The sequence below is a fragment of the Pleurodeles waltl genome, chromosome 9 (assembly GCF_031143425.1).
Source record: "Pleurodeles waltl isolate 20211129_DDA chromosome 9, aPleWal1.hap1.20221129, whole genome shotgun sequence".
Classification (NCBI taxonomy): Eukaryota; Metazoa; Chordata; class Amphibia; order Caudata; family Salamandridae; genus Pleurodeles; species Pleurodeles waltl.
In genome coordinates this window covers 308,189,062-308,216,738 of record NC_090448.1, presented here as the reverse complement: position 1 = coordinate 308,216,738, position 27,677 = coordinate 308,189,062, and the positions used below count along the sequence as shown (strand labels likewise).

Sequence of the window (27,677 nt, the reverse complement as noted above, 5' to 3'; positions counted from 1 at the left end):
GGTCATCACTTAAATCATACATTTCCCATTAGTCACTTTGTCACTTGCAAAGTTCTAAGTTCCATTATCAGACTCACGAGCAGAGCCTCATTAGATCAGGTCTTGGCTTGGTCTAGTGGTATCAAAATGCTCACCACCATGTTTCTCAGATCCTTGTGTGTTTTTTAGATCCTTGTTCTGTGAGGGCGTAGTAGCCTATACCTTTCATTGCTCAATCAAACCCTACATTCTTATATACTGATTGTTCTGTGACAGTGTAGTAGTCTATACCTTTCAGCTACTTAAAAAGGCGGGGGCTCTTTCGAAGTGCCAATGGTGTGCTATATCTCTTTTTTGGCTACTGCACAATTAATACAAGTTAGTAACTTATGCCTTGTGTGGCTGCCCCATCCACAGGAACATACCCAGCAATGCCCTTTTTGTACCTCTTACGATTGGAAGGCCAGCCACTGCCACTAGTTTGTCAAAAATACGATACCAAAACCTCTGGATTACTATACATTCCCGGTTACATGTTTTAAGGTGACTCCTCCTGTTTTACACTGAAGACAGAAGGGATCCTGACCCCACCCAGTCCCATTTTTCAAAGTCTATCTGGCATAAAAAAAGATTCTGTGGAAATACTTGAACTGGATAAAGCGTAGTCGCATGGGGATTACCTGCAATCTGTCTGCCATTTTTGTCTCAATCCATCCCTTCTCCAATAGGTCTCAGAGAGTGTGCTCCCCCTTCTCCCTCACTGTACAAAGGGGTCTGGTACATTTATAATCAGTGCTTTGTAACGTTGTGGAACTCACTTATCTGATATCTTTTCCCTAGTCAGCTTGAGCTCTAGGGGGTTGAAGTGCGGGCAGGGGAATGTGAGCCTATCTTTGTATACCTCCACTGCTTGCAGTGTTTGTAAATACAATTTGTGAAGCTCAAACTCTTCCTTCATTTGCTTGTAAAATAGCAAATGGTGTGAGGCCAAGACGTCTCGTATCTTGGATATTCCAAAAGCCATATGCCGTGCCAAAAGGGTGTTTTGACTTGTCGGTTTTCCATCCCATTCGACCATCTCAGTGTTTAGTGCAGCAGTCCCCGGGTATGGCTGTTACTGGGGGCAGTGTTTGGGGACTTCTTGAGCCGTGCATTAGTTACCATAGTCCCTATTTTTCAAGTAAATCAGTTTCTATTCTGAGTGCCGAGTCATCTCTGACCCCACAGATCCAATCATTGAAAGGAATCAACTAGAAAGCCCAGTAGTACAGCCTTATGCCCACGATGCCTAGCCCATCACCAAATGCTGATTGTATGCACTTCATTTGGACCACTCTGAGGGGGCTAGCTGCCCCTATGTAATTTTGTCAATCAATTCCATGTCTCTTTTGTTCCAAATGATGGTGTTTCTTAATGGGACTTGATTGGACGCTTTAATAGAGGACTATATTTCGTTGTCCTTACTTGTCTGTATGTAAAAGGTACGTTTTTTTCGCATATGCATTTTGAAGTACAGGGAGTGCAGAATTATTAGGCAAATGAGTATTTTGACCACATCATCCTCTTTATGCATGTTGTCTTACTCCAAGCTGTATAGGCTCGAAAGCCTACTACCAATTAAGCATATTAGGTGATGTGCATCTCTGTAATGAGAAGGGGTGTGGTCTAATGACATCAACACCCTATATCAGGTGTGCATAATTATTAGGCAACTTCCTTTCCTTTGGCAAAATGGGTCAAAAGAAGGACTTGACAGGCTCAGAAAAGTCAAAAATAGTGAGATATCTTGCAGAGGGATGCAGCACTCTTAAAATTGCAAAGCTTCTGAAGCGTGATCATCGAACAATCAAGCGTTTCATTCAAAATAGTCAACAGGGTCGCAAGAAGCGTGTGGAAAAACCAAGGCGCAAAATAACTGCCCATGAACTGAGAAAAGTCAAGCGTGCAGCTGCCACGATGCCACTTGCCACCAGTTTGGCCCTATTTCAGAGCTGCAACATCACTGGAGTGCCCAAAAGCACAAGGTGTGCAATACTCAGAGACATGGCCAAGGTAAGAAAGGCTGAAAGACGACCACCACTGAACAAGACACACAAGCTGAAACGTCAAGACTGGGCCAAGAAATATCTCAAGACTGATTTTTCTAAGGTTTTATGGACTGATATAATGAGAGTGAGTCTTGATGGGCCAGATGGATGTGCCCGTGGCTGGATTGGTAAAGGGCAGAGAGCTCCAGTCCGACTCAGACACCAGCAAGGTGGAGGTGGAGTACTGGTTTGGGCTGGTATCATCAAAGATGAGCTTGTGGGTCTTTTTCGGGTTGAGGATGGAGTCAAGCTCAACTCCCAGTCCTACTGCCAGTTCCTGGAAGACACCTTCTTCAAGCAGTGGTACAGGAAGAAGTCTGCATCCTTCAAGAAAAACATGATTTTCATGCAGGACAATGCTCCATCACACGCGTCCAAGTACTCCACAGCGTGGCTGGCAAGAAAGGGTATAAAAGAAGGAAATCTAATGACATGGCCTCCTTGTTCACCTGATCTGAACCCCATTGAGAACCTGTGGTCCATCATCAAATGTGAGATTTACAAGGAGGGAAAACAGTACACCTCTCTGAACAGTGTCTGGGAGGCTGTGGTTGCTGCTGCACGCAATGTTGATGGTGAACAGATCAAAACACTGACAGAATCCATGGATGGCAGGCTTTTGAGTGTTCTTGCAAAGAAAGGTGGCTATATTGGTCACTGATTTGTTTTTGTTTTGTTTTTGAATGTCAGAAATGTATATTTGTGAATGTTGAGATGTTATATTGGTTTCACTGGTAATAATAAATAATTGAAATGGGTATATTTTTTTTTTTGTTAAGTTCCCTAATAATTATGCACAGTAATAGTCACCTGCACACACAGATATCCCCCTAACATAGCTAAAACTAAAAAAAAACTAAAAACTACTTCCAAAAATATTCAGCTTTGATATTAATGAGTTTTTTGGGTTCATTGAGAACATGGTTGTTGTTCAATAATAAAATTAATCCTCAAAAATACAACTTGCCTAATAATTCTGCACTCCCTGTAGTTGTTGATTTTCATTCAGATGATATTTCTACCTGTAGCTGGGCAAATTAATTGTTGCAATGTTTTTAACCCATAGGCTCTAAATAGAGAGGGCTCTAATGGTGTGTTGAGGGTTAATTCTGAGTTATAGTGTTAAGATGTGATAGTTGGTCGATAAGGGTGGTAAATCCTGTTACAGCATGTTGTAAAGTAGTCTGGTGGAGTCGAAGCTGCGTTACCAACAAGCATAGCTCTTGGTAGGCAGATTGTTAACTAGCCAAAGCTCAGTCAAGCCCTATTTTCTTGGATAGTCTGGACTCTAGAGTAATGGAAGCCAGCTAGTAGTTGATGCGTGCATTGGTAGATGGATTTTGACTGGCCTCAGCTCAGGCAGGTCCAACTGAAATTACAGTCTGGACTAGTGGATCTAGGATTTCAGTTGGTAGGCATTTGCATCTCGGGGACACTGCAAATAGATATGTTAAAAAACAGGAGAATGAGAGGGAGAACTTAATATTTGATTAAATAAAAATAATGGAATAATATACACCCAAGCAATGTTAGGACATTGTGAGTAACTATATGGGCAGGAAATGTATCCACAGGAAGGAGTTTACACGTTGTTTCACCTCAAACTACAATTATCTGCAAGTCTAATTTTTGACAAACACCTTACTGCTTACCGCAAATATGTATACTGAGGCCATTGTATGTGACAAATGCTATTATTAGAAAAGTTTATATTTTACTATGAAGGCTCATGCCAATTTTTTTTGTCATTGCACAAAAGTTTGTTTGTACAACATTCAAAACATACTGAAAATCTAAGTAAGGTCTTTAGATCGAACCTGGACGCCTTCACTTCCTGAGATTCCACAGCTTGTCTTCGCTTCCTGTGTGCTGAACCCGGATCCATCATGTCTTCTGATGAAGGGAAGCTGTTCATGGGGGGCCTGAGCATCGACACCAACGAGCACAACCTGGAGCAGGCCTTCCGTAAATACGGAGAAGTGAGGCTCGCCATGGTGGTGAAGGACCGGGAGCCCGGCAGATCCCGCGGCTTCGTCACCTTCAGGAACACGGACGACGCCGAGGACGCGCTGCACGGCATGAACAGCGAGAGCCTGGACGGCCGGCAGATCCGGGTGGACCTGGCTGGCAAGTCCTCCGGTGGCGGCGGAGGCGGTGGGTACTCTCGAGGTGGTGGAGACAGCTACGGAAGGAGCGGCGGCTATGGCGGCGGCTCCCGGGACTACTACGGAGGAGGAGGCGGCGGTAGGAGCGGTGGATACGACCGGTCAGGTGGATCCTGTTACGACAACTAAAATACCCGCATGGACATTACCTATTTCCAATGGCTGTATTTATAAAGACTTTTGGAGCTTTGCAGATTTGTTCAAGGCACTGCCATCTTGGCACTCGTTGTCCAGTCCGATGCCCAGCATAGAATTTCTTTTGTCCGTGCCCTTCATGAGCTGGTCCATTCTTCAGAAATGAAACGTTTACTTAAGCGGGGGCTAAGCAAGCTGTGGAATCTTCTGAAAAGTGCATTACTGACTTCACGAGTTAACATTCCTTAAAGTACTACACAGTACTTCCCGGACGTGGAACCCCGTGCAATGACCTACAGAACTTGTTTTACTGTAAAGTAACAACTCTGATTCTTGAAGCTTTCCATGAAGGGTTCTTAATGTTCTTTTTTTACTGGAAGAAATGCATATTCAGTGTTCGAAGTGGTTAGGATTTATTGTGTACCCAATTCTTTTTGGCTTCATGAAGCCCTATTAAAGACGGTCTGAACTGAAAAAAAAAAAAAAAATAGATCGAACCTGGACAGCGCGCAGGCACTGTCTACAAGATCTGCTGTATTCAGTAAAAGACTTTGATCCCGCCTGCTGCTTACAATAGGTTGACTGCAGTGTTGTTGTTCTTTGCTGCTTCCTAACTGGTTCGAGCAGCCAATACCTCACTTCCATTCTTAGCTGAGGAGCACCGACCAAGTACAGTTTCCTTATGCCTTGATTGTTTTTCTGTTGTTTAGGGGAACCCTTTTTTTTTATTGTTTCCGGCTTTGGCAGGTGTTCTGATGTATGTGTTTGTCAGTAAGCGCTCCTGTTCCCACATGCTTTTCCACGTTTGCCATTCTTTTGTTTCCTTTGATGTGTGCTTTTCTTCCTCTGGCTTTCACCCGATCCTGCATGATCCGATGTTTCTGTAGGCATGCGAAGAGTTGAGGGCGGGACTCGAACACAGTTCCCCTGTCCCAGAGTCAGCAGCTCTATATGTTACGCCACACCCTCTTAGACCATCTGATCTCTGTAACCAGTTTTATTTCTCCTTCATCATTCTTTTTCTACCTCATGTTCTTCATACATTTTCTATTTTTGCCAGAATGTAAACTAGATTTATTTGTTTAATGTGAAGCATATTGGCTCCACAAGTAAGACAGAGACTGTTTAACTTTCAAAACTATAAAAGTTTATTAAAGGATTAGCAAGGTACAAACTCAAATCATCGAATTAGTTGTAATCATGGACATCATTTAGGGGTTGCTATGACCCCTAGCTTGCTCCTTGCGACCTCTGACCTCAGAAGTGACAAAATCAGTACCTGGAACACAGAAGCAGTTCGTTCTAATGGATGTGGGTTGGGGCTCTACTTTGCTGGTTTTCTGTCAATTTTGTTTATTAAAAAAATAGTGAAAAATATTATTCACTATTTGTGTAATAAAAATAGAGTAGAATTATCTGGAATATGGCACTATCTTGTAGCTAAGGTAAGCAAAAATGCTTTTTAAATGTATGCGATATGCATGCTTGAGGGTGTGTGTGTTTATGTGAGTGTGTGTATGTGTAAGCATGTGTGTGTGAGTTAAAGGTCGAATGGTTTGTGATGTCACTTCTGCTTCCCCTGGCATCTTGGTGAATTGACACCCATGGTTGTAATCAATAAACGAATACATGAATGTGTTAGCCACTATGTTTAGAGCAATTCAGAAGTCATATAATCAAAGACAAACTATTATAGAGTTGTGTCTCAAAACTCAAAAGGAAAGTCAAGCAAGATAATTTCTACCATAATTAGAGCACACTCCTCTGCTAAGCCAGAGAAAAGTTCTGCCAGGAAGTCAGGAAAAAAAGGTTCTGTTATAAAGACATCGAAAAAAGGATCTGCTCTAAAGGTAAGTGAAAGTGAATCTGAATGGCTGTCTACATTGCAATAGTCCAAGCTGTACTCTGCAGATACATTGCCACAATTCATTATTGCATTCTTCAAGGATTGTGTAAAAGAAAACATTTCACATGGGAACAGAACACCATGGCACATCAAGATAAGGTACCTAGAGTCGACTTCTCCTGAAATAAAAAGAAACTAGATGGCAACCAGATGACAACCAATTTAAAATGCAGAGTCCATTAGCTATGGTCATTCAAAAAATTTGTGTGTTATGTGTTAATATTGACACAAGTTTGAAACATTTAAACTTGAAAAAAACTGACATCACTATGCATCCGGTTCTACTCCCTGGTGACACTGCTATTTCTTTAACAACCAACCCCCTAAGCAAGTGAAGTCGTGGGCCTGGCGGTTCTGTACTTCATTGTCTACTTCCAGGAGGCACTGAACCCAGATAGTCCACATTTATTGTGCTGCTGCAGTTTCATTTTACTCAGTACTTGGTGGCCCCTTTTAATGATTTTAAACATTATTTTACTTTATCCCAAAGCGTTTAACTGTGTGTCTTAGGTTCTACTATTTTATGTATCTTTTAGGGCTTTGTCATGATTTACATTTTTAACCCTCCCATTTACCTTCTTATCTCTGCGTCTCTAGTGAGTCCTCCCTCTCTTCGGGCAAGAGGATGCCATCTCAGGGCTCCTTGCCCATTGTTGTAATAGGCCGTCTAGTGTTTCAAATCCGACCCAGCATGTGCAGGGGATACCACATAGACTACTTAAGAGCACCAGGAGCTCTGGCGGCCATAAGCGTGCCAAATATAAGGCTGTCCATGCACCTGTCAGACATAGGATAAAATAGGCTGGCTGCTTTCAGTGGACTAGGTTTCGGGTAGGCATATAAATGCTTTCTGTTTGCCTGCATCACCCTCCATCGAATTACCTTCCAGAGAATGTTAAAAACTGCCTGTGTTATGAGGATCACAAGTCTATTATTCTGAGGAAACCCACACCCTCTCTCTGTTTCACTCCACTTGCTAGTTACTCCTCTCAGCCTAGCATGAATAGGTCGGGCACAAATACTGCCTTGGTTTCGCCCATGTCTCATGGGGATACTTGCTGTGGAGCTCCCTAACTTCATGCTGGATTCGTCTCTTGGTACGATTATTATCTCGGAGAGCCTCCCCTGCACCTCCGGACCTCCTCTGCCCTACAGGAGTTCCATAGGACTCTGAAAACCTCGCTCTTTGAATGAGACCCTGGACTCTGCCAGTGCCTGGATACCCTCACAAGTGACAAGTCGCGCTCTAAAATTCAAGTTATATTAGTGTATCGCCCACCATGACCTCTCAGCCAAAGTCTCACTATCTTAATTAACTGCCTAACCCCATTGAGTTTAAATCTAAGAATATAATTGTCTGGGAGACTGTAATCTTCGAGCACATGATTCTACCGTCAAGGAAGCCACACATTTACTGCAATGATGTATGGCCATTGGTCTACCTAACCTTATTCTGGAATCAACCCATAAAGGTGTGGGTCTCACACTTGATCTGCTATTTTTTGACTCATCTGTTACTCATGTCAGAGCTTTTCAAGACCTTATTTGATGTGCTTATAAGCGCATTTTAAGCCGTATTTATACTTTTTTTAGCGCCGCATTTGCGCCGCTTTTTGACGCAAAACGGCGCAAACCTACAAAATACAATGGCATTTTGCAAGTTTGCGCCGTTTTTGCGTCAAAAAACGACACAAATGCGGCGCAAAAAAAGTATAAATACGGGCCTTTGTTCTCTGTCATCCAACCCTTCTTTTAAACCTAGCTCTATGAAGAAGAATATAAAGTCTTGTGGGCCATGGCATAAGTTACAGGAAGGCAACAACTCAACATCAATTGATGCAAGTATTCTGTCTCTCACTCAAGGCATTAATCAAGTCACTGCTACCTTTATGAATTGAACAAATGCCATCCGTGATACCGCCTTCCTAATGAGGAACTCTCTCCCACAAAAAAACTCAATTCCATGCCCTGGTATATATCTGAACTATCTGAAACTGAAAGACAGTGTAAAATATGAGAATGAACTTGGCGGACATTTTACTCTACAGAAGATAAATAGGACACCCCTACTCTGTTTCACACAAGGTAGCTGCCAACATACAAATTAGCCTTTCGTGCGGCAGCTTCAAAGTCTGACGGTACTCGCTTTGATAGGGCTAATTATTCCACCATGGAGTTGTTTGCCATTTTTAATAGTGTTACTCACCCTTTCGTATGTATTTCCAATATTGAACCTTCTCTTTGGCTCTGCACAGAACTTTCTGATTTCTTCCAGATCGAAATAACATCATAGATATTGTAACTAATGCTATTCCAACAACTTCTGATCCCACATATGACCAAGTGTATCTGCTTCTATTCCACCCCCTTATTTCTTTTTACTCCTGCGTTAGAGGAGGTAATTGTTTCTCATATAACCTCTATGGACCCCACTTGTAATCCGTCTCCAATTAAAGTAGTAGAGATCATGGCTCTTGCTAGTTCCCTGGTACTGAGTGATTTCAATAATCTTTCTTTCACCTGTGGCAAGGTTCCTTCCTCGTGGAAGAAGCGCTGGATATCCTTCTCCTAAAGAAACCTGTAGCTGATCCCAGTGGCATGGCAAGTTCCAAGATTACAAACCAATCTCTCCTGTTCTGTCCGCTCTGTAATGGTTCTAGTGTGGAGTGTTTCTTTGAAGTAATGAACTATATGAGTACTTTCAGTAACAGCTGAGATTACCTAGGTAAACTCCTTATTCAAAACTCACTCAGTCTCATTTTAGTCTGAAATTGCAGGAAATTTTAGAGGGCTCATTTATGCCTTGGCCTACCTTGTACTGTCATCAGCCCAGGTGATCCATCTCTTGAGTAAAATGGAGGGGATGTAGAGCAACTAAAAGTTTTAGGTAATGTACCCAATAGCCAGAGTAGGGGTGTCCCAGCTTTGTCCCTAAGGTGAGGATCAGCGGCCTAACTTGTTTCCAGTGTGATAGTTCTTCAGTGCCAGTGCAATTGATTACTGCATATATACACGTGTGTCTCTACCTGTGCATAGGGACGATCCTCATGGCCATGTTGAAATACTCTCAATGTGTATATAATGGCCTCCTCGTTGCATACGTGTAATAGTTCTGGATTGGGTAAAGTCACCACTTGAAAAACAAGCATTTGCAGTGCAATAGGTCTCGCATTTGGTTGAGTTAGAGCTGTTGGCGTTGTAAATGCATAACTCGACTTTTCTTGCCACATAAATTGGTCAACCCTGCCGCACAATTTGGTCCTCTCTGCAACATAATTCCAGTTGCCCTGTATATTAGATGTAAAATTATAATGAAATGAGGCATGCAAAATAAACATCAACATTGCAAAGAAATGTGGCACACTAACTACATGTCCCCTTTGTAGTGGAAGGTGCGCTAAGTGCCCACATTGCAGTGACAGACACACTAAATAAAGGTTTCCATTGCAGTGACATCGAACACAGTAAATGCATGTCACTATTATGATGAAATGTAGCATGATAAATGTATTTTAATATTATATTTGTAGCTCACTGTGTTCACCCAAGTCACCCTGGTGCTAGTCACAAAGGTTAACCAAGTTACACATATTAGCAGAAGGATCATTATCGCGCCAATCTATCTAAGCCAGTGGTTCCCAACCTTTTGATTTCCGTGGACCCCCTCTTTAACATTAATGGAACCCAGGGACCCCCACTGAATCATCATTGGAATCTGGGGACCCCCGCCTGAGTCATTACTGGAAGCTGGGGACCTAATTTGTCAATATTTGTTAATATTTTTTAATTTTCTTAGCAGTCGCGGACCCCCTGAGAAGGCTTCGCGGACCCCAGGGGTCCCCGTACCACAGGTTGGGAACCACTGATCTAAGCGACTATTTTAAATATCACTTGTTACGACCATTAGAATACTCAACTGTGTTTCAAAGGGTCTCGGTTACACAAACTAAAGAAATTAAAAAACACAGGCCTCTAACAACGGCAACGTTTGCTCAGACAGGAAAAGTTCAAAAATAAAGCTGAGGGCTTCCTTTAATCCCACAGAAACGCACATAATTGATTCAACAAAAAAACACTTCTTATGTGTTTTTATATTGCACCCAGAGTGTGAAGGACAATGTTAGGGACTCCATTTACGAAGCGGATTGACATGAGGTTAACCTTAGTCTGAACTAAAGATTAATCAGAGAGAGCTTTCTGAACCTAAATTTGCACCAAAATTTGCACCAAAATTTGCATGGAACATTGCGCTCTTTCAACAGCGTCTCTTGCACCTGTTGATGGTTACTGATGGGACTAGCACACTGGTACAAAGCCATGACTGTAGGATGGCTGAGAGCCAGGGAAGATTACAACAGAGGCTCTCATTTACATAAAAACGCGGATTTCAGTAGTAAACACACCAAGGCTGCTTTGTTTACCAAATAAGGGCATCGAGCATTGGTGCTCTGTTTTACCTGCCACCTACTGTCCAACAATGCTGGATTTTCCTTTTTATTTAGCCTAATCTCATCTCTCCTTCAAAACCTCAGCCTCTTTCATCCCTTCAGCGCCAATTTGTATTCTGTGTCTGCTGCTATTTCTGTTCGGTGCTGGCCCAGTGTTCAACACACTTTATTTCCCGCGCTACAAAAGCAGGTGCAAGGGTCTACATCAGGCAGTGCTTAATTTGGTCAGGTGTTTGCCAGGGCTCAGTACTGGAATTTGTTTTGTAACACTAGACCTTAACAGAGATGCTTTATTAAATATTGCACAAGCTGCACAAAGGGCAGGCCGCTGTGCATTTTAAATGAACTAACTACTACTACTGCTGCAGCAACACTGTTAAATGTGGTGCCAACACATGCTTTTATTTCAGAAATTGCTGTGCCTCCACATCAAAAGTGCAGTGGCATCTTTGAAAGAAGATGCCTCTTCCAGGTTCCATCACATCCCTTCTTCAAGCAGAGAGAGGCGATGACCTGTTTCCCATTGGCTGGTTTCAGCAAGCAAGTCTCTTTCCTGCACACCTCACACTGACTCATTCAGTGGGACCAGTTTTACTGGTCTGAAGCTGGATTGGCCACATTTAGATTGAGAAAGTTGACAAGTGGTAGACAGGTAACATATTCAGTCATGTACACTTTTTTTAATTCTGGTACTTTTGTTTATTATAAATGATGGATTATACACAAAGAGCTCAGAGGAAGATATCCATGGACAAGCTACTTGGAACACGATACCAAACAATCTCTGCATAATGCAGATTAGTTAGAAGAAATAGCAAAATGATGTGTATGCATTGGTGTTTCCACTGTGTCGTGCACTCCTACTCAGTGGACTGTGTAACATTACAAAAAGGGTGATATAGGAAATATGTAAGGGAAATGCACAAAACAACAGGGGTGGCACTTGTGGTGCTCAGAGGCTGAAGTGGAATCAGCAATTGTGGAGAAGTGTGGCACAGTGGTTAGAGCGGCAGACCCTGATGCAGAGATCTGGCCCGGGACCACGATTCAATTCCCACCTCAGCGGGTCTTGGGCTCAATTCCCTTGGGCCAGATAATTCTCGCCTCGGTGCCTAATCTAATTAATGGGTCCCACTCTGTAACTCTGGGCAATAGCTTGCTTAATCTCCACAACGGCCCTGACAGCGCTTGGATGCCTGGTTTCACCCTGGGGCTGTCCATGAGTGGGTGCCTCACAGGGAAAAGCCAGGAGGCGTTCCACAGCGGTATGCGTACAGCACCTTGAGACCCTAACGCATGGGTACTCGCAAACATTTTCACGGGGGCCGCAGAGTTTGGTCTTTGATGTGACTGAGGGCCACACTGATGGCAGCAGGGTGGCAGTCGGGGGTTGGTAGTAAAGTGGGTGTAAGGGACGCAAAGCTATACTTCTAGTGTCTGAATAGCACAACGTGAAACCATAAACTTGGGAATAATGACGGCTTCTCCACTTAACCAAACTGTGTGATCCTAAGCAAATGTTTTATTTCACTTTCCCTCCTTTTTGTTCATTATCACATATGAGGACCTCACATGACTTTAGGATGTGTGCTGCACAAAACCTTTTTGTGTTTGATTTAATAAACTATAATGTTTTTGTATAATTGAAACCTAGGCAACAAAAGAGTGCATATAGCTGACTTGCCTCTTAGCTCACCAAAGGCATTGTTGTCGGGGTGAGAAATGGGGGAGTGAATGTTTCCAAATTCTGGTTAGAAAAATATCACTTTGAAAAAATATATTTCTTCAATGCACTGATATAATCTGGTGAACTAAGGTGAAGTTTCTGCGTGTTAATGAAATACACTTTTTGAATTTTGAACAGACTTGATCCTGCTTTTACATTTTTGCTTCAAATATGTCTTTAAAAATGAAGGTGTTTCTGATGTTACATTGTACAGAACCTCTCTCTTATCTCTTTTCTTAACCTTCAACTCACCTTAAATAAATGTTTGCCTGTTTATTTAAATTTTTTTAATGTTAGTGCCGAGTCTAGCTAAGAGCAGCCCAGTGCTGCTGGGCCGCATGTAAAGGTCAGGAGGGCCTCATGCGGCCCCCGGGCCGTACTATGAGTATCACTGCCCTAACGGGTTAGTAGTGCGCTATACAAGTTCAAAGTTTACAGTTTTACAGCAATGGTTACCTCGTTGCAATATCTTTGGGCCTTAGCGCTTATTTGTTTTACTAATTGAGCATTGATCTGATCCTCTTAGCTGGCCTATACATAGGGAGTCAGTCTGTCTCAATGAGTGCCCTCCTCCCAGCATGCCATGGCTTTTCCCAGAGAATTGTTGATAGGGGAATTTTATTTAGTTTTTACTTCTGGAGGCAGCAATCTTATTCACAGCACAGATCTGCAGGTCACTCGTCACTTTCCTAGAAGAAGGGCCCAGTGATATTCTGCCTAGATGCCTGCCAACCCATCCAACTCCCTTTGAGGCCCTGTGTTTTAGGAACATATGGCCATTGGATTTAGTGTGAGGCAGACTTGCAGCATTGAAACCAGAGAGGGATTTGGCTGGAGGACGACTTGTAAGGTGCTAGCTGGCAAGGCACTATCTTATTTATGTTAGAACCTGTGATCTGCGTCTACCAATAGATCACTTCCTCAGGCATACGACATGCTGCGCTATTAGTTTAAAAAGTTGTATACCATGTTCTGCTCTTTTGTCTGCTTTTTTTTATCAAGCTCTTTACTTATTCGCTCATTTATTTATGTATATAATGCAAAGATAGATCTCAAGGCTTCGGTAGATATGAAGTGCTTCCTTTATCAATATCTATAAAGTATACATAAAAGTGATTGGGTTATGCAGATGAAATAGCATTTCTTCGGCATTTTAAGCTAACAGCGAGTGGGGAGTCACGATGACGCCGATGGGACTTCGGAGAGGATGACTTGCGTCAATGCCGCTTTTCTTTTTTCTTGGACTTTGCCAAAAAGAGCTTTGCTTCCCAGTCCTTTAACGCCTTCGGATTCATCCGTTGACAAGAGTCACATTTGTCAACGTCATGGTCGGAGCTGAGACACCACAAACAGTCTGTATGTGGGTCCGTCACCGACATTTTGCCTTCGCACTCATTGCAGGGCTTAAAACCAGACTTTCTTTGAGAGATTCTTTCTTTCTCAAAGAAGGAAACAGTAACAATCACTGTAACTACGCAGAGTAGCAACAGTAGCTCCCTCGAAGAATAACCGTCGTTAGAATGGCACGGAAAAAAGGGAACTGACGTCGGCACGTCGGCGAGGCCCTCTTATTGCCTGTATGACGTCAGACGGCGTAGCGTGGGCAATTGTGATGTCCTCGTCGACGTGCGGAAGCTAGGAAGAAGATTTCCGTCGAATGCTGGCGCAAGGGGGAGAATTCAATTAGTGAGGAATCCACAGGTAGCTAATGTATCCACCAGAAAAGTCGTTACCGAAGGTAAGTAACTTGTTCTTTCAGTGCAAAACTCTAGAGACCACAAATGTATATGGAATGTATTAAAGCAATAAAAGGATGAAATAAATCCTGGCTCAGCTGCACTCAAGATGAGTCACAAAATCAGTTTAGCAGCAGCCCCACCTGTAAGAGATAATGTGGCATAAAGATGTCAGCAGTGGCACATGTAGCTGCATTGCATACATCCTTCAAAGATGCCCATTTAATGCTCCCTATGCAGTGGACATTCCCTTTGTTGAGCATCCCTGGATTGCATCTGGTGATTGAACCTCTTTAAACTGGTATTCTGAGGAATGTACTCATTTACTTAGATTCGAGGTCCTAAGACCACAAATACAACAAAGAGAAAACTAACTTTTCAAAAGTGGCAGTTCTTTCAATGTAAATGAGCAAAGCTCTTCAAACGTGTGAAAAATGTTAACTTTTTTCAATCTCAGATGATGGTTCAGGATAAAAGGTGGGGAAAACTAAATCTGAAAAAATGGAATTCCGAATGCATCTTGAAACGAATAATTGGGGAAGAGGGACAGGACTGCTTTGTCTGGAAAAAACACAACTTGCATTTTTCACACAATAAAGCCCAAATTGCCCCACTCCGTGACAGAGCAAATGGCCACAAGAAAGAGGACTTTTACAGAAAGGAATTGAGCTCCATGGTGTGAAGAGGTTCCTGCACAGTCTGGATGACTAAGACCAAATCTCAAGAAGGAATGCAGGATCGATCCACAGGACATTTAAAAGAAACTCTGGAATAAGGAAGCTAACGTGTCAATAGCCAACACCTGTTTACCCCTAAAAGAATTAATCACAACCTATAGGATTTTTTTTTTTTTTTTTAACTGTATTTCTTATTTTTGTTAGATCACAAAAACATACAAATAAAACAGCCCACTGTGTGGTAAGCATTGAATGATCATGACAGTGTATCAATATATCCGGTAGGGCCAGTAGTGGCAGTAAGCACATTACAACGACATAAATGAGTCATAAAATAGGCAGGGGTGGCAGGGAACTCATCACAAATCAGAACGGCTACAGAAGTCTATACATGGACACGGGTATGCAAGCAGCGGCACACAAATAAGTACAGCATCATCTCGTATCAATCCGAGTCAGTGGGACAAGAGACAACAGGGAATCTCGAAGTGGCTGCCAGATGTCGTTAGGCCAGGCAGTAGGGGGCTGCAACATGGCATAGATTTTACTGGTGGCATCGCAATTTATCATGCAGTTCAACTAAGTAGTAAGGGTCGGGAAATCTCTACTACCCCAATGTAAAGCAATCTCTTGCTTTGCCAGCAGCAAAGCAATAGCAAAGCAACAGCACCCCTTGATATATCTTTACCATAAACTAGTAAAGCTAGGGGTGTGTCAGGAACAAGTTTGGTCCCTATCATCAAAGAGAGCTGAGAGAATACTGCGTGCCCAAAGCCCCCTACATGGCTGCATGTCCATGTCAGGTGGGCAAACTCGGCTCTGATGGCATGGCATTTGGGGCCGGTAGAGGGCCTCAATGGGTCAATTCTAGCTAGTGCACGGGGTGTGGTATATGCTCTATGTAGAAATTTATAATATATGAGTTTGTGTCTGTGACTGGAAGAGACAAGCTGGGTTTGGTTGCAACAGTAGTACCAAATTTTGTTGGTCAGGGGATGTCCCAGCTCGAGCTCCCAAGTCTCTCTTAAGTTTCCCATCTTGTGTCGGCAATAGCGCTATCATGGTGCAGTACACCCTACTCAGTGTATTTTATCACTTGTGTCAAGGGAGTGAACTCTTCTGGGGCCAGTCAATAAGAAGGAACCCGGGCACGCAATGCACTATGTATGCGTTGTAATAAGAAATGGTTGATATGAGTATCATTCGTAAACCAAGCATCATCGGCATGTGAGAGAACGTGACCATCTGGAAAAATGCAAAAACAACAGATGATGGACGGAATGCGGAACAAATCAAACATTCACCATAGTCACAGATCTGGGTTTAAGCATCAGTTTTTTTGCTTGCCATGCCATTCCAGTTTGGACCCACCCATATGCAAAACAGTCTCGACCCTGTTCCCTGTGGGAACAGTCCAGCCCGAACTGCCAGGCCAGGTCCTCCCTGGACCAGAAATTAGCATCCTGGGACTGATTTCGGGGTATCATCCCTCACCTGCCAGGCTAGCTTGAATCTGGTGGCATAGCAGGCCTGGGACCCACGTCTGGGCATACCCTTACCACTTAGGGTGACAAATACAAAAATAACAGAAGATGGACAGGAAAAGAGCTCCGAACATGTGCAGGATGTGCCATTACAAAGTACTCTGGACTATTTTTCCGTATGTGATACAGAGCCATTGGTTATCTGTCAGTGGCAGTTCAGAGGAATAGAGGAGACCCTCTTCCCAAGTAATCAGATAGGCTTTCTCCACGCCCAACAGGTAGTTAAGAATGTTTGGATGTCGGTGGAGTCCAGCTGGAGGCCCTTTGAGAGAACTGAGCGCAGTGGCACTGATCCCACCTGATCACGCTCAGGCTTGGCGTAAAGGAGGCGCGCATCTGCATGATGCCAATGATGAGCAAAGTGACACTGCACTGTGAGGTAGTAAAGGTGAAAGTTAGATACGCCGAAACCTCCACGATCAAAAGGGAGTACCAAAGTGTTCCAGACGATCCGGGGTCTACGGTCATCCCAGATGAGTCACAAGAGGAGGCTCCTCCAGGTAGCCAAGAAGGTGTTGGTTAGGGGAGTGGGTATGTTTAAGAAGAGGTACAAGAATCGGGGGAGTACAACCATTTTAATGATTGTGATACGTCCCTCCATGGAAAGTGGGAGCCAAAGCCACCTCTCAGTTTGAGTAGTCAACTTTTCTATGGCCCATTGGCATTCCTAATTTGATACTGCTAAACCTAGAAGAAATCCATCCCTTAAAACTCCTAATTCACAGTAGGATTTCAAGTAGAATCTACGCCTCTTTATTCTTACACATTTGTTTTAATTCTGCTAATGCCTTGTGCAAACCTTAACATTTTCAAATTAATTCTGACCTTCTAGATTGTTGAATGCCCATGGATTTCCTCTGATAATCCCTGAGCTCTGATGCTGATCTTCCAAGATACCACCAGATGTAGATATTTGTGAATTGTCTGAGAAAGAGATGGAGCTAGAGGGAAGATCCCAAGAGGGCAGCACACTAATGAGACAAGAAGAGGGAACCATTGACATTTGGATCGACATGGGACTACAGTCAGTATTCTGACATCCTCTCCTTGGAGTTTCTGAAGGTGCCTAGAGATCAGCAAAAAAGGGGCGAGGACATTCAGAAGTTCTCAGTGCCAAGGGATTGACAGGACATCTGTTCTCCATACCCTCTAAAATGGGACCAGAGAGCAAAACCTCAGAATGAGAGAATTTCTTTCCAAGGCTAACTAGTCGATCCAAGGTTGGCTAAAAGGAGAGACTATTAGCTATTAGATTAGGTTAGATTACTATTAGATTAGGATATAATCTCAACTTTCCTAAAAAAAAGGGAAAGTAGTGCACAGGAGGTCAGCTTGCTATTCGTGGTCCATAGCAGGTGCACTGATGTCAGAAGAAGAATGTTCTGCTCTGTCCATAAACAAATCCTCTGAGCAAGAGTTGCCTGATGGAAATTTTGAGGGCGTTGATTGTCGTTCCTTGCACACACGACTTGTCCCTGAAGCCAAAGAGAGAACGCAAAAGAGTTTGAAGAACTGGTGCCAACTGTCTCCAACTGGAGGATGTCAACGTCTCCTCTGAGGACCAGAGTCTCTGCATATTGAATTCCCTTAATATTGTTCCCTACTATCCTGGAACTGGTATCTGTGGATAAAAAGACCTGCAGCAGAAGGGAAAGGAGATCTCCTCTGCTTAGATTTTGTGGTGCAAGCCAATATTGAGGCTAGATCTCTGCAGTGATCGAAACCAGCAAATCATAGTTCAGAGAAGCTGGATTCCAACAAGCTAGCAGAAGTTGCACCAAAGGTTCTAGGTGGCATCACAAGCATGGAACCAGTGCGAGGGTTGACGCTATCTCACTCTGCACCACCAGCCATTTCCTGGCCATTGCATGGTTGTTCTGAATTTGGGCTGTCAAATGTTCGACCAGCTTCTTTCTCGCATGGGGAAGAACATTTCACCTAGGTCTATTTGGAACAGGGCACCAGTGAACTGATATCTCTGGGTCAGAACACCATGGGATTTTTCAGTGTTCACAATCCACCTGCAGCTCTGGATAAGTCTCCTGTACATCTTTGGTAGCCTTAGAGAAAGATGATGCAGAAAGTAGACAAGTGCCCAGATAGGGAAATAAACTAATTTTCTTGAACGAAGTAACACCACCATTGGAGTTACAACTTTGGTAGATAACTTATGGATTGAAGACCGGTCCAAAAGGGACAACTGAAAATTGCTAATGTTGATTGAGTATGCAGAATCGTAGAGGCCTCTGAGACACTTAGTAAATCTGGATGTGAAGATATGCATGCTTGAAGTCGAATGATTTCCAGATAATCCCCAGAGGATTTATTAGACGTGGAAGGGCTTGATGATGGATTGGGCACTTGGCCGTTGGGGTTACTTTGAAAATGTTTGCAGGAATTATTAAAGACTGTATTCTGTAGCCCTGGCGACTCATTATCTGCAATACCTAAGAATCCCAAATTAGGCCATTCTAAACCCCTGCACCGTCAAGCAGCGGCCCATTGGAACATCTTCTGAAGGCTCCATGAGTGGTTAGTCAAGACTTGGTTGTGGCAGAGGACAGGAGTATCGACCAGGAGTTGGCAGCAGGGGTCCCAGGCCATGACTGCTACCATAAAAGGGCTGGATCTGATCCTTGGAGGAAGAAGATGACCAAAAGCTCTTTTTGTGTTAAAGCCCGTCCCATAAACCAAGAATGCACAGGAGCCAATAGCTTTTGCTCCCCTCTTGACTTTTTTACCTTTAACTGTGATTCAAATGACATCTTTCCCGGAAACAGGATGTGCAATCTGTGGGCCGCAATTGCTGTACCTGAAGCTGGAGTTGCTGCGCTTAAAGAATCATAGGACATGCCAGCCAGGAAGGAGACCCGCTGTTCCATTAAGAATAGGATGCTTCTGCCATCATTATCCTGTTGCAAGGCATCCGCCAGGCCCTTGAAATTACTTTGAGGGAGTTCAATAATATAGGAGGAGTATGTGCTGAGGAGTAAAATTAGAAGCTGTGTAGGAAAGTTAGATGGCCACCTCAGTCTTCTTGTTAACTGGATCTGAAGGCATAGTATCCTTAGAAATAATAGATCATTGAAATGATAGTCCCACCATTAGGGACTCAACTTTTCCTTTTGCCAGCAGTTCCTTATTAAATCCCAGAGGAGGATGTCTGTGAGACAGAAACCTCAGAAGGGCCTCTCCACGCCATTCCATTCTTTTGAAAGACCTTTGCTAATTTTCTTGTGTCCTCTTCATTGTCAGGGAAAGATTCTAAAAAGGTCAGATTCATCTGGTGTGTTGTAACTACTCTTCAGCATCAGAATCTTGGCTATAACAATTGCTTACATTTTCTGGCTCATCAGGATAAGCATGCTATTGTATTCTTCGCTGCTTTGGAGCAGGTTCTCTGGATTGAAAAGCAGCAGTAACATCGTTGTTTTTCTAATCCTAAACCATATCTATGATTGGAAAATCAGGATTAGTTGTATTGGTTGTATTGCTAGATCCTTCTTTGATTTCAATAGAAGGAGCACACACTTCTGTATGTTTGCATTTAATAGTATAGTTCAGTGACTCCATCTTTATTACCCAGAATGCTACAGTATAGCTTGGGGCTCTGTCTTTCTATCTTTTCTATCTTTATTTAGAAACGAAGTCCCTTGATGGCGCACGTTCTCGTGATAACTTAAAATATAAATTATTTTATAGGAAGGTCAATCGCAGTTTTATTAAATTTTGTTCAAAAGAACAATAATAGAGTAAAAAAAACACAGTGCAGTGCAAATCAGTGTGAAACATCATAGCGTGTACACCACCCCAGAGTCAGAGAAGAGGCATGAAATATACAACAACAACCTGAGCAAAGCCAAGCAGTACAACATTGGATACCCTCCAACCCCCTTGCAAAGAATTCGCTGAGTAACCAATTCCTCATAATACCATCGGTACAACATCATAATAATACCACAGTTGGTTGTCACATCTTCCAACCCACACAACAACCCACACTTCAACCCTCATCTTCAGTGCCGCAATCAGAGCTGAACTCCTCCGATTCCAAGAAGCATTCCAGTAACGTCCCCCAAGCCATTATATCTCTTAGGGTACCCTTCTCCCTGTGTGTCATTCTCATATTCTGCTCTTCAGCAGCACCCCACTCCAGTACATCTCGGGTCCAGAGAGGAATAGTAGGACATCGAACACTCATCCAGCTGATGGCCACTCTGCGTCCAGCCAATACCAACGCAAGCTGTGAGACTCTATGTGGGATACGCTTGTCTTTGGATCTACATATCACACCTAAAAGACAGGTCAGTGATGTTGCCTCGAGCGCCAATCCCGTGACCCGATCCATTATCCGTACCACCCCCCGCCAGAAGTGTTGAACCTCACTACAGGACCAAGCCATGTGGAGGAAGGTCACACCCATCTGCCCACATCTAAAACAGCCAACCACCTTTGTCTGATCAATCTTATTGAGGTGGGCAGGCGTGAGATACACTTGTGAACAAAGTTAAAGTGAAAGAGCTTGAATCTGTTATTTTAGGAGACCGTGCGCAATAGAGCCATATCCCATTCCGAATCTTCCAAAGGGTCCTCCAGTTCTCGATCCCATGCCATACGCGCCACACACTCCAAACCTGGTTGATCCCATTGGAGCACTTTATAAAACAGGGTAATCAAGTGAGATTCCTCCCCCCAGTTTATCAATCCGTTCAACACCTGCGATGCAGCAGGAGCCATCGGAAATCCAGACCAAATCTCTCGAGCCACACTCTCCAGCTTGGCATACTGCAAAAACTGCGTAGGGCGCAGTCCAAACGTATCTTGCACCTCCTGAAAGGAGATAAACTCCCAATTGGGATATAAATCACCCGCTAATAAGCAACATTCCGCTCTCCAAGGCTCCATTGACATTACAGTATCCATGTTCCTAAAAAGGGCTAAATCTTTAACTCTCTGTCAAAAGGAGCACGGCGAATCGCCTTCTTGACTGCCTGCTCCCAAATCCATGCAGTGGTCTTAACCAGGTAAGGGACTGCAGCTTCCGAACGACCTCCCGAAATCAAGGCATGCACCAATTCCACTCCTCCCATTAAACCCGACAAAGTAATTTCTTCCAGTTATCATATGGAGATATCCACTTTGCAGCATGTTGCAGGTGTGCTGCATAATAATGATGTCTGATATTCGGAACAGCCAACCCTCTGTCCACCATCTCCCTCTGCAGTGTGGACAGGGCCACTTTACTACGACGCCCGGCCCAGACCAATGAGATCAACAAGCTATCCAGCCGTCTGAATAGTGGAGACGCCAACGGAAACAAAGAGTTCTGCACAAGATAGAGGCACTGCGGCAGAAGCACCATCTTGGCCACCGCCGCCCTACCATAACCAAAAGAGGCAGCCTATTCCAAAACAAGACAGAATGCTCCAGCCCTTTCACAACCCGCTCAACATTATGCTTCAAATGCGCCTCCACCGTATGAGTGACCCAAATGCCCAGATATCTAAAACTTTCAATCTCCCACCTGAGCCCCACCCCGGCAAATCCTCCAATGGAGCACCAATTAAGGACCCCAACGTAAACAGAAGTGACTTTCTCCTATTTACCCAAAGCCCAGACATAACCCCGAAATCTGCCAGTAATTGCAACAGGAGAGGAACCGAAAATCCCGGCTCCCGAAGATATAACAATGCGTCATCAGCATACAGAGAGACAATGTGAGTGACCCGTCCCACCTACACACCCCAAGGTGCCAGTTCCCCACGTAGCCAAACTGCAAGTGGCTCCACCGCCAAGGCAAACAGAAGCAGGGAGAGAGGGCAGCCCTGCCTGGTACCTATCCCGATTATCCAGGAGTCAGAGAGCTCCCCGCCCACCTGGACACGCGCAGTAGGTGCGGTATACAGCAAACGAACCCAAGAGCAAAAATGAGGGCCACATCCCATTCTTCGCAACACCGCCATTAAGTAGCCCCACTCAACCGTGTCGAACGCCTTCTCTAGGTCCAACGACACCAGCGCTAGATCTTCCCCAACACCCATAGTTTCATGAAGGACATGTGTTAAACGACGTAAATTATGAGTCGTGCGGCGGCCAGGTATGAAACCACATTGATCTTCGTGCACCAATCCCTGAATACCTCCACGTAGCCGAGTAGCCAGTATTTTACATAGAATTTTTATATCACTATTTAGCATGGTAAGCGGGCGATAAGAAGAAGGGTCTCAAGGGTCCCGGCCAGGCTTAAGCATTAGACAGACGATTCCCTGACGAATGGATTCCGGAAGCATACCCCACACACCGAGCCTCCCCAAACACCTCCAACAACTTCTCTCTCAGCTAAGAGGAAAACGTTTGGTACAGCTCAATTGGGAACACATCCCCACCCGAAGATTTAGCCTTCAAGAGCGCCTCCACAGCCACTGACACTTCCTCCATCGATATCTCGGCATCTAGACTCTCCATATGTTCCAATTCCATCCGCGGCAAACACATCCGGTGCAGAAACCCTTCTAACTCAGAACCTGATACTGATACCCCGGCGCAGGGCACACTCCGCAAGTGCTCCACCAAAACTCTAAAGATGTCCCCCGATTAGTGACCTGCACACCGCCAGTGTCCCTGATGCGCAAAATGGGAGATCAACCTCCCGCTTAAGGATCCATGCTAGTAATTTACCAGACTTATCACCCTCCCTATGAAGGCGCTGTCTATATGATCTGAGTGTGACCTTATCTAATGTCTCCCAGCAGCTACTAACCTTCTTATACAAGCTGAGCTGTTCAGGGACTATCTCCCCAGTTAATTCTACACAATATTGCATTTCCTCCAGCTCCTTCTCAGTACTGGAAAGCTCCTGGAAAGCTCCTGCTCTATCTGCTTGCGTACACCACAGACCATACCTATACAGACCCCTCTCAACACAGCCTTCAGGGCCTCCCATTCCACTCCCCAGGAGTCTGTCACCCTCCAATTGTGATCCATATAGTCTTCAGGGGCCACAGCTATTTTCTCACGCCAGCATGCATCCATCAGAAAATTCGTAGGCATGCACTCACTGTGCCTCCCCTTCATATCAGAGCCCCACTGCATTTGTAGCAACACTGGTGCATGATCAGATAAAAACCTCCCTAGATGGCTGACGTCACCCACCTGTGAGCGAGTGAGACCACCCAAGAGGAAACAGTCCAGACGACTGTATGTATTATGCGTCTTAGAGTGACAAGTGTATTCCCTTCTCGCCGGATATAGTTCCCTCCATCCATCCCAGAGCCCCAAATTGTGCATGACCTCCATGACAGACCTCACCATCAAAGGCTTGGTACCCAATTTAGAGGGATAACGATCCCTTTCCCCATCCAAAATACAATTATAATCTCCCGCCCGTATTAGGGGTTCTCCAACACCCTCCTCAAGGACCTCAGGAATATTATCAAAGAACACTCGGTCATTCACATTAGGGGCATAGGTATTGAGAACAGTAAGAGGCAACCCGTCCAATGTTCCCTGCACAAGTATATATCTTCCAGCCACATTTGCTTTACTGTAAGTATGCACAAATGGGACACCCAGTGCAATCCAGACCATCACACCCCTGGCATAGGAGGAGTAGGACGAGGAGAACACCTGCCCCCTCCACTTCTTAGCCAATTTCTGCGACTCCTCCTCCATCAAATGCGTCTCCTGGAGACAGGCTATATGAATCTTATGCCGCCTTAGGAAAGAGTGCACCCTGTAACGCATAGTATATGTTTTCAACCCCCTGACATTCCATGTTAGTGTGTTAAGTTGTCTCCCCATGTAAATGGTGCAAAAACTCTGCCCCTTGTACTTCTTCTCCGCCCTCCTCCCTCCAGAGTAGAGAAAGCAGTATAAATCCACACAACATGTCCCACACTCATCCGCACACTGCTGATACGACCCACAACCAGATGCACAAACGCACTAAGTAACAAACCCCAGCCCCCGGAACCCACCCTGGATAAACAGTAAAACAGCAACCTCAAGATCCATGTGTATGTATGCTGCCAGGACAACAGCCTAATCCCCAACAACACACTCCCTACTACAACAGTGGAAGTGAACACCCCCTATCCCGTCAACAGAAATCAATGTGCCCAGGAATCTTATCAGTTATAGGCAAAAACAAGAACACCCCCCCCTCATTTTCTTAATCAGCACCATGCAATGCCCCCTGGCATCCCTGCACCCCACAGAGTCCGAGAACCCAGACTGCCCTGAGCGCACCCACAGACACAAGCCAAACCCCCCAGGGCTCCCAATTAGACAGCACCAACAAGGAACAAACAATTTCAGTTATCAACAGAGACCGATTCCATTCGAACGTCCGATGGCTCTGTACTTTCATCAGTCACCTCAGGGACCACAACAGCCATGGTACCATCCTGTTGAATTTCGACCCTGCCATTGGCACCAGAAATTCCCTGAGCAGAGATCTGAGTCTAGCTCTCCCCACGCTTCCTCCAGTCCGTATCATCCACACCAAAAGTATGAGCAGCCCCCCGGTGGACCTCACAGAGCGTCCCGTGCCCGCCTTGTCCCATATGTCCAATCATCTCCAGACCTCCTCAGGATGTTCAAGGAAGTGGGACTTGCCCCCGGAAAGCACCTTCAGCTGCGCCGGATATAGCAACATATATCTGATATTCATGGCTTGTAGCTTCGCCTTCACCTCCAGAAATCCTTTCTTGGAGGTCTGAACCTTGTTTGTGTAGTCCGGGTTGATAGAGATCTCGCTATTTTCAAAGACAGCCCTTTCAGTCTTTCAGGCAGCCCGCAGGATACAGTCCCTATCTTTGTAATCCAAGAGGTGCGCAATGATAGCTCTTGAAGGCGCCCCAGGACTGGGAGTGGCGACCAAAGCCCGGTGTGCTCGCTCCACCACAAACACCCTAGACAAACCCTCAGGCTTCAGCACATCCGTGACCCGTTGTTCCACAAAGCCCTCTGTCGAGGAACCCTCCGCCCGCTCCGGAAACCCCAGGAGAACGTTGTTCCTACAGGATCTGCCTTCCGAGTCCTCCAGCCTAGCCTCCAACATCCCAACCGTGGAAGTGACCTGTGCCATCTGTTTGCGTAGAGTGGTTACCTCCGCCTGTAGGTCCACAATAGACCCCTCCGCCACCTTGACCTTATCAGAGACCTTACGAAGGTCCATCCGAAGAAGGTTCACCTCCACAGCCACAGCCTCGATCTTCCCCTGAAGGACCACACAGGAGCCCTGTATTGCAGCCAGTAGCTCAGCGCCAGAGGGCTCCTCCACCGGGGCAGGCGCCTCTGGAACCCCCCCAGGACCCCTCATACGAGTCTGGCACTGCAAGCCCGGGGAGGACGTAGCATATTGCTCCATAGTATTGCCCTGTGAGGCCGCTGATTGTCGATGCCTCCCCATATCACTGACCAGTCAATAATAGTAAATGCAGATCCACAGTACCTTATTCCAAGGATGGCAGTAGTACACAGTCCACGTCCACACCCCCAACAGTGCTGCTCAGGCATCAGATCCCCAAGGGCCCAGAGCAACTAACCATAAAGCCACAGCACACAGGGTGTCCCAGGTCCAGGGGCCCAGAAAGCCCAGCAGAGGCTCCCCACAGCAGGACGGTCACTCCACACTCCAATGGGTTCCACAGACAGGGCCGAAAGTGCACCCCTCCGGGATGCTCACCAGCAGGGCATCCTAGCTCTCCTCACCAGGGCCACAGTCCAATTCACCAGAAGGAGCGCACAGGCCACGCTCCAAAACTGCACGGCCAGCACCCCCTCAACGCTTCCAAAATTGCACCCATCCAGCACCAATCCGGGCCCCAACAGGATCGCTCCTATCACCATCCGGGGGGACCCGCAGACCAGCCGTCGACCTCAGGAATGAGGTTAAAAAATTCCGCTGAGGGAGGGGCGCGGTATAGGCCTTCCCGCGCCCCATCCAGCTGCGATCCTTGCGGCCCAGTACGGGCCCACAACAAGTACGGGATCGGGGGGGAGCCCCGCAATGCCACCAAAACAGGAGACGCTACCCTCACGGCACCGAGCTGTGCCCCCGGGGGGCTCCGTATCCCCTGAGCACAACATGAATAATGCAGGATTGGTCGGGACGGCAGAACTCACTCGGAGCGCATCCCGTCAGCCATCTTGCCAGGCCTCGCCCATAGATGGACAAATATTAAATGAAATAGGGTCAATGAAGAAGCCTCCAACTTACATTGTGCCACAGTAGTGAAGCTTTGTCAGATGTACACAACTAAACATCGGAAAGTGATTCTACTGTGGTGGGTATTTACGTCCTATTCACACTGGGGGCGTGGCATGGGAAGTAATATCAGAGAGCACTGTTTGTAGTGCTTGATTTTTGTTCAAATATTTTTATAATGTGTGTAGTGAAATTCTGTCACTGTGGAGCTGCGCTTTTGTTGTTTAGGGATGGGATGTGGAAGACAGACGAGGGTGTAATGTTTCAACTCCACAGTCAACTACTTTAAGACAAATTCATTTTTAAGAATGTCTCGGTACTGAAATTCCAACACATAGTATAAGTCAGAGTAGAGTTGCTTTGAAAGAGTTAAATGCTGAGATCAGGGCGCATTCTGTACATCAGGATAGAGGAGTATCATGAAAGATGTTTCTATGTCTCGGTAGTCAGATAGTGCATGGTGCAAGTTGCATCACATCAATAACTGTAGTTAGCTGTTGATTTAGGTCAGGATGGAAACACATGGTTAGAGCCATGAGAATGTGTCACTACTTGGATACCAGTTACATGATACCAGTTAGAGTAGAGGTGCATTATGAGAGTTCTGGGGGTGGCTCAGTAGTGTTATGGATGTTCATATTGCAGGTGGCAATAGATGTTGGTGTAATCATGCTATGGATATATTACAAAATGTTAGATTCTTGCTAAGTACTGTTGATGGTGCTCATGACACAATCTATTGATAATAGACAGTGTGGTGGTCATTCTAACCCTGGCGGTAAAAACCGCCAGGGCGAATGACCGCGGTAGCACCGCCAACAGGCTGGCGGTGCACCGCTGGGCATTCTGACCGTGGCGGTTCAGCCGCGGCCAGAAACGGAAAGTCGGCGGTGTACCGCCGACTTCCCGCTGCCCTTGAGAATCCTCCATGGCGGCGGAGCGCGCTCCGCCGCCATGGGGATTCTGACACCCCCTACCGCCATCCTGTTCCTGGCGGGTCTCCCGCCAGGAACAGGATGGCGGTAGGGGGTGCCGCGGGGCCCCTGGGGGCCCCTGCAGTGCCC

At 45.3% G+C, this 27,677-nt stretch overlaps 1 pseudogene; it reads left to right on the top strand.

Annotated features, from left to right (window-relative positions):
- Positions 1–3,891: 3,891 nt before the first annotated feature.
- LOC138258613 (cold-inducible RNA-binding protein pseudogene) lies at positions 3,892–4,360 on the top strand (annotated as a pseudogene).
- The last annotated feature ends 23,317 nt before the right edge of the window (positions 4,361–27,677 follow it).